The 7500-nt window shown below is 38.6% G+C and overlaps 1 protein-coding gene across 2 annotated transcripts in view; it reads left to right on the top strand.

Annotated features, from left to right (window-relative positions):
- LOC101859657 (sex peptide receptor) overlaps positions 1 to 7500 on the top strand; it is a 159122-nt gene that overhangs the window by 83705 nt on the left and 67917 nt on the right. Inside the window, exon 1 of one of the 2 annotated variants that reach the window (XM_005104162.3) lies at positions 5829 to 6961. The exons of the other annotated variant lie outside the window; for it this stretch is intronic. The gene's annotated coding sequence lies outside the window, so the exon portion shown is untranslated. Of the gene's footprint in view, positions 1 to 5828; positions 6962 to 7500 lie in introns of those variants that run through there. 2 annotated transcript variants of the gene reach the window in all.

The raw sequence follows: 7500 nt of genomic DNA, 5'->3' as shown, positions 1-7500 counted from the left end.
TGTGTGTGTGTGTGTGTGTGTGTGTTATGAAGGAAAGGAATAGTCGACGTGAATGACGGCCGGTCGGTTCTATAAACCACGAGCCGCTACTGCCCAGAGGCAACTAATTATAGTGTGCTTCGGCAGTTCCAAGCAAGTACGAGTACGTGTTTTGTGCCCTTAAAACTGTCGTTGGAACCTTTAAATTCGCAGGCATAACATGATCGTACGTAGCCTTTCTTTTGAAAGGCATAACTCTAGTATTACTTTTGACATAACTTTATCAGTAGAAAAATATGTGAGTCCGTTTCTTTGAGAGTGACGCACAAGTTGGTACCTTTCTGCTCACAGACAACACATACCTCAGAAGGCTAATAAGGTTTGCTCTTTAAAAGATATTATCATTTCATAAATGACTGCATCTAAAGAAAAATATCATGTGACTTAATATTGCAATGACCCAAAGATAAACTCACCTAAATGAACATTTTTTAAAAGAATATCAAACAAAATATTATACACTTTGGAGACACAAAGAATGTATGCATAATCATGCTTTTTAACAAGTCTATAGTACTCCAGGAAATCTTATAAAAGACATTTGCCTGTTTGGAAAAAGTAGAGGATAAAGCGTAGACCGTTTTAGAACATGCATCATCAAACAATGCAGTTGATCAAACTGCCTCTGCGATGGTTGCACGAAAAATATTGGACTAAAGATTACTACTACTACTACTACTACTACTACTACTACTACTACTACTACTACTACTACTACTACTACTACTACTACTACTACTACTACTACTACTACTACTACTACTACTACTACTACTACTACTACTATTACTACTGCTGCTGCTGCTGCTTCTGCTGCTGCTGCTGCTGCTGCTTCTGCTGCTGTTGTTGCTGCTGCTGCTGCTGCTGCTGCTGCTGCTGCTGCTGCTGCTGCTGCTACTACTACTACTACTACTACTACTACTACTACTACTACTTCTACTGCAACCACCACCACCACCACCACTTCCACATTGCTGAAATATCAACAGATACTTACTAATACTTTTAGAACTATCACTCCGCTCTTTATTCAATGTTTGTGATTTTTTAAAAGATTCGATAGAAGCCTTCGACGTCTTCCCGACAAGAATATGACAACAGTCGTTATCTCGCCGGACATTTACACAAAGCCAACAATACAACGGTAGACACAATAACTTTTGTATTTTTTGACATACTATCATCATCATCATCATCATCATCATCATATTCTGTACCTGCACGGGTATTTCTATCTGATCATCTCCTTTTGTCAGCGGTCGTTGGCTTATTCAGTTGTTATTTTTGTTGGCGTTTTGTACGTGTGTGTGGGAGGGTTTTTTGTGTATTTGTTTCTTTTATCAAAACTGAGTGTTGAGAGATTCTCTCTGAGATTAGAACTGAAAGTCGGGCTGACTGGCCTGGCCCCTGCTTTGAACGTCCACACACAAAGACAAATATGTCCGAGTTGACGAGGGAAAGCTTTGAGGCCCTATTGATTTTTCCATGAATCCATGGTTAATTAATGGAATTGCTGATGACATTTGCTGAATATTTTCTATCCCAACTAACTAAAAACCTTCCTAACGATGGCTAGACAATAATTCTCGGCCTTTCACGAAAGTAAAAATTGCAGTGCGTCCTAGTTTTTAAGCATAAATAACGTTATGTGTTGATCGTGTCTGAAGCCGGGTTTATGACAGAATTAATTAAAATTTATAGACATGACAATCACAGAGAGAGAGAGACACGAAAGCAACTTCATGTTTTCAATGAAAGAATTACAACATACATCTTTTCCTCTTAAATTAGGGTAATATAATTGTTTATCCGGATCTGGTTTACTTGAGATGTCATTTGGAGAGGAACGTTTTATAAAGGAGGTGACTGGTATGTAGAATCGAATCTGCTCAATCACCACTTGTTCAAGACAGCCATCTGTCAAAAACAACGATCTGTTCAAGACAATCAGCTTTACAAACAATCACCGCCATTATCCCCCTTGCGGTTATTTTTTTTTCTTTACCCAAATGACACTGTCTAAGAGAACCAACAGTCTGCAGTGACTACATTACCTTTCTCCTCTACAATAGAAGTTCGTCTTGAACAGGTTCGACTGTTGTCTCATGATATCCAAATTATTTTTGGAGAAAGAAGTGTTTTGGTCCCCGTAAATACATCAGCTTTTATGATAATAATATGCAGTTCGCTCCAGTGACGAAATCCGCACTCTTCTCAAATTAGAGCTCTGATCTTCGTCGCTGTGGACGAGTTCGTAACCAACTGCGCCAGACCAACCGTCCAAAACGTTGAGATCTTTACATGATAAATAAATAGGCTTCGCACTTTGTCATCTATTCCAATAGGGGTCACCTTTGGGCCTTCGAAACGAGATCTTTGCATTACATTTGCGACTTAGTAATAAAGGGTGTCTAAAAAAAGAGGGCCCACTGAAAGGGTAATAACTCTGTCAACTTTATAAAAATTTCAACCAAAAATACACCAAGTAAAATTCAACCAGGATGACATCAAGTCTGTAAATATGAAGAAAATCAATCATTTAAAAAAAAGAAATATCAAGTTTTAAAAATTGCAAACAAAACTGGGTAAAACGTAACTTCCCATTTCTTATAAGCGTTCAGCTACAGGGGCCTGATCAGCCCGTTCTGATTTTTAAATAATGACGGTTAAACCGCAACAGTCATCACAGATAGATATTTAAATGTGTCAAGAAAGTTTTGCAGAAGTGTGGGGAGAATTTGTTATGCCGTACATGCCTGGTTTCAGTGGGATGGGCCTCAACAAACACGTGAAGATTGGCCTTGATATTGTTGCAAAAAGATCGTGGGGGGGGGGGGGGGGGCGTTGTATAATAAGCCAAAAAATGCAAAGGAATTGTTACCACATTCCCCCAATTTGAGCCCCTCCAATTTTTACCTTTGAGGTTTTTTGACTGACAGTGTAGGAAATAGCCCACAAATAATCTAACAGTTGAAACTTACTGTTGAACAAGACGTCCAAAAAAATCAATCCAGAGACAAGCCACCGGAGTCATTCAGAATTTCGAGTGACGCATTGGAGTTTGTATGCAAAGAAATGGTCTGCACCCGGAGATTCAAATAGCGAATACCTTCCTTACGTTTATTTATAATTTAGTAATATAGGTTTTGTATTATTTTGTTCTTAAATGCGTAAGTAGTTACCATTTGAAACAAAACAGTATGGCAGATTTTTAAGAAGGTGCAAAGTTATACTTTTCAGTTCATTTTGGTAGAAATGTTTAAAATTTAAAAAATTGTGATATATTCATTGATTTGTTTCGTATTTGTTAACAAATGTATCTTGAAGCTTATCCTTGGTAAACTGTTATTTTCGCGAAAATTGACTAAAATTATTCAAAAGATAACCGAGTTATTGCCGTTTAAGTGGGAACTCTTTTTTAGACACCCGATACTTTCTTGAGAGAATATTGTCTATCCCAATGAATTACTTTGCTTACATTTCTCAACATTTGGCTTTCTGACCTTTATAGAACTTGTTGAAATTCCAAGCTATTCTCTTGACTTTTCTGGAACTAGTCTCAACGACTGTTTGAATTGCTGAACGAATCTTACTGTATTATTTCAGAAAGATCCATTCAGCATTCATCTTGAGAACGATGACATTTAATGATACCGGGTGATGGCGGCTCTTTGTAATCTGAAAGTTGCTCGGAGCGAATGATTACTATGTCCACAGTGTGGGAATGATCTTTCATCTTCTAGCAGTGTAAAGAGGTCGAACGGTCTCTTCTGTCTTGGTCAATATGCCAATGGCTAGCTTGTTCTAAGTGTTTACGAAGAAAATTTCAAGAACATTATCAAGATTTCTATGAAGGTAGTTAAGAAAAGCCCTCGGCACGATACTTCACTCTACTTGTTATGCCATTAACTGTGCTATCTCAATTGGCAAATTGTCTTTGCAAAGAGGGAAGGCAAGCTGCTGCGACATTGCTTACCTGTATAGTTTCTAAGGATCTGCCTCATTTTTCTTTTTTTTAATTTCAAAGGCCTAGATAGGAGGAAATAAGGTTTGTGGGTATGGAAACGAATGAAAATAATTTTATGATTTAGGTAGCCATGATCATCAAAACTATTCATCTTTGAAAGCTGCAATTCATGATAGATCCACAACTCCTCATAAAGAAAAAAATGTAAACATTAGCAGTTGATTATGAGCGTGTGTCCCTGTGTATCCCTCTATGGAAAAAAATCCAAATGATGACGTCTGTGTTTTACATTGATAGGCCTAGCACCTTACCGAACTAATATAAATTGAAAGCTATAACCTAGGTTCTTGCTCTCAGCAAAGAGAAAAACGTAATTTATCAGCAACAGTTTGTCTGCAGTCACTTTCTGGTTTATTTTAATTTATTTTCCTGAACAAGAAAAATAAACCTCTAGAGTATACAGTAAAACATGCATAGCAGATATTCTAAATGGAAAAAGGAAGGTGGGGAGGGGGGGAGGGGGGGGAGGTTGCTTGTTTAGTAAAAGTACAGGTCTTTCGCCTAGAGGTAGTGGTGCCTCCTAAATATCAGAGCATAACACAGTATTAATAATAATAATTAAATTTCAATTGATTTCTTGTTCAAAGAATTTCCTTTGCATCACGAATTGACTGTTGAGATTATAATAAAATGATATGTTTCTGCCGCTCTGTGTGTTCTACTATGAGAAGGTGGCAGGGGAATTTTGGTGAGGTATCCAATCTACGCTTTTTTATTTTTTGTAAGTGTTCTACGGCACTCGCAACTGCGTGAGGGAGGCCATGTGAGCGCGCGGGAAACATTAAACATTTTCAATTAGTTTACGCTGTGTTGTTTCCAGTGAATTGAACACCCCAGAAACAAGCTGTGCCTAAGTCATTTTTTTATGAACGGGAAAATACCCGGCATAAAATAACCCATGGACTTAAGTGTATATGTGAGGTAGCGTGGTGGAATCAGGCTCTCGTCAAAATGATCAAAGTGAAGAAACTTGCAGTTTGTGAATTTTAATCAAATTTTTGTTTTTTGGCTCAACACCTTTCATGCGCATTAAAGAACTCATTTCTGTGTCGATTTTTCTGAAAAGTGTTGATTAAAGGCCCAAAAATGTAAATTTTCAGTTACCACGGATTCTTAAGCTAAGGAAGTAACTTATCTTAGGCGGCCATTTTCTCACTTTTTTTTACCTCTGAAAACAAGTGACCTCCACCCCCTTCATTCGCAAATATCTCGACTTGTATTCAAGATAAAAGGATCTTTTTTTCATCGAAATAAAGACAATTGAACAAGCTTTAAGATGATATCAATAACTCCACATGCCCAAAAATTGACGAGAGCCTGATTCCACCACGCTGCCTCACATGTCTGCTTTGGGATACCTTGCAGGTTTTTCCCCTTTTTCTCGTTAAATGACATCGCTAATGGGGAGAGTTTGTGTAAACTATCAACAGATGGGGGAAAGTCTTCTCTAGTTTAGACTTTGGCATGGTTTTGTTTTCAGGTCTTCAATTTTGCAATATTTATGTCTATATCTTTTTTCAAGGAAAAAAAGCATGGATTCGTCCATACCTGCAGGAGTGCACTCCTTTTCACCAACGTATGGGATTAGTGTCGGTTTGCTTGCTCATCAACATGGCGACCCGTAGATAACTGATCCTTCACCGGCTTCAGGAAAACTAACTGAAGAGATTAATAAACGATTAGGAACAATTACACTGGAAATGTATCTAAATACCAAACACCAACAAATGGATTCTTCGGATTACTTTTTTGCGGGGGACATAGAATGCTCCAGGAGTTCACAATAATACTATTATGCATTGGTAATTCAATTCTGAAAGATGATACAAATGCTGTCATGAAAATGCCCCATGTTTTCGTTGGGTTTAAAAACAAAATGAAACGCAATAATGAAAACAATTACAAATCAATAGCTTGACAACTTGTCTTAGCTGTCTCGACTAAAGTGAACGTAGATTTCTATAACCCTTCCATCGACAAAATTACATCATTTAGACGACGAGATACTTTCACCGTGCTTCAAAAGACCAACCAACGCGGGCTGAGAGGACTGTATGCAACGTCCCAACAAACACAGGCGGATATAATGGAGGAAAACCCTCTCCACATGGTAATCGAACTTATGTATTTAGCGTGCGCCTGTGAAGCGCCTGACCGCCACACCAGAGATATCAGTCGTTCAACTCGATGCGCTTATTTGTGTTGGAAGTTAAGATAAAAACGGACGCGAGGTCGGATCATTGATTTGTAATTGTTTTCATTCTTGTATTTCAGTTTGTTTAAAAACTCAGCGAAAGCATGAGACATTTCCATTACGACATTGGTATCATCTTTCAGAATTGATTTTCCAGTACATAATATTGTGAACTCTTTTAAAGCCCAGTGCGCAGCAAAACATTTTTTTCCTTATTTATAGGCCTAGTTGTTTAAATAAGGCTTTCGACGCGAGAACCCTCCACATTTTATACAATCAAAACTGGAATAGTTTGTCTTTCTCGAGTACTAAATCAACGGAGGGGCACTCGGGTGCATGCAATAATGAAGTCACATTAATCTCTCTCCACATCATCCGCATCAACGACGCGTATCTAAGCCTACGGCCAATGTTTTTGGCTTTGGGACAATTGCAACAAGCAGACACGTTTCCGATTTGCTCAGTAGTGACGGATGCAGTTAAAATTGCCACCTTTGAAAACCTGGGTTTTTCCACCGGTGATTTTTGGCGTGTGTGTTCCCAAACAGGCACTCGAGGATGCACGTCGTTGTTTTATTGTTCGTCCATTATTCAGAGACACGTTCTGGCAAGACAGGGAGACATTTGTCTGACGTCGTGGTGAAATCAGGCGCTCGTCAAAACAATGAAATAAAAGAAACCGGCACTTTTCCACTCGTTGGGTAAGTTTTGTCTTTTAGTTTTTAGCTCATCACCTTTTATGTCATTTTATAAACACATGTCTGTGTGGATTATACTGATAAGCGATGGTTAAAGGCTAAAAAAAGTACATTTTTAGTTTTCAAGGACACAAAAGCTTCCAAAGCTACCACAAATTTGCTGCCGTTTTCTTGCTAATCTTACCTCTGAGTAAAGGCGACCACCTCCTCCATCAATCACGAATATCCAAACGTCCAAAGATAGATGGGCATGTTTTCATCCAATGCAAGACGAACAAAACAAATTTAAGGCTATACTAATAGTTATAATATTATATGCGCAGAAATTGACGACCACTTGATTCCATCGTGTCGTGACACATTTATCTGACGTCAAGGGAGATAAGTTAATCAGATTCGAGGACAACGAAAAGGCATATCGAAAGCATTCAATCCAGCCTGCTTACTCCCTGTAGCTTCTCGGGTTTCAGCGGGACCCCGTGAAGGTGATACCCCCCCAGGGCTGAGGTGGGCGCGACAATCAGTTGGCCTCTGTGGGCTCG

This window comes from Aplysia californica, unplaced genomic scaffold, assembly GCF_000002075.1.
Source record: "Aplysia californica isolate F4 #8 unplaced genomic scaffold, AplCal3.0 scaffold00407, whole genome shotgun sequence".
NCBI classification, from domain to species: Eukaryota; Metazoa; Mollusca; class Gastropoda; order Aplysiida; family Aplysiidae; genus Aplysia; species Aplysia californica.
The sequence above is the reverse complement of the archived record's forward strand: the minus strand, read 5'-3'. Positions and strand labels throughout refer to the sequence as shown.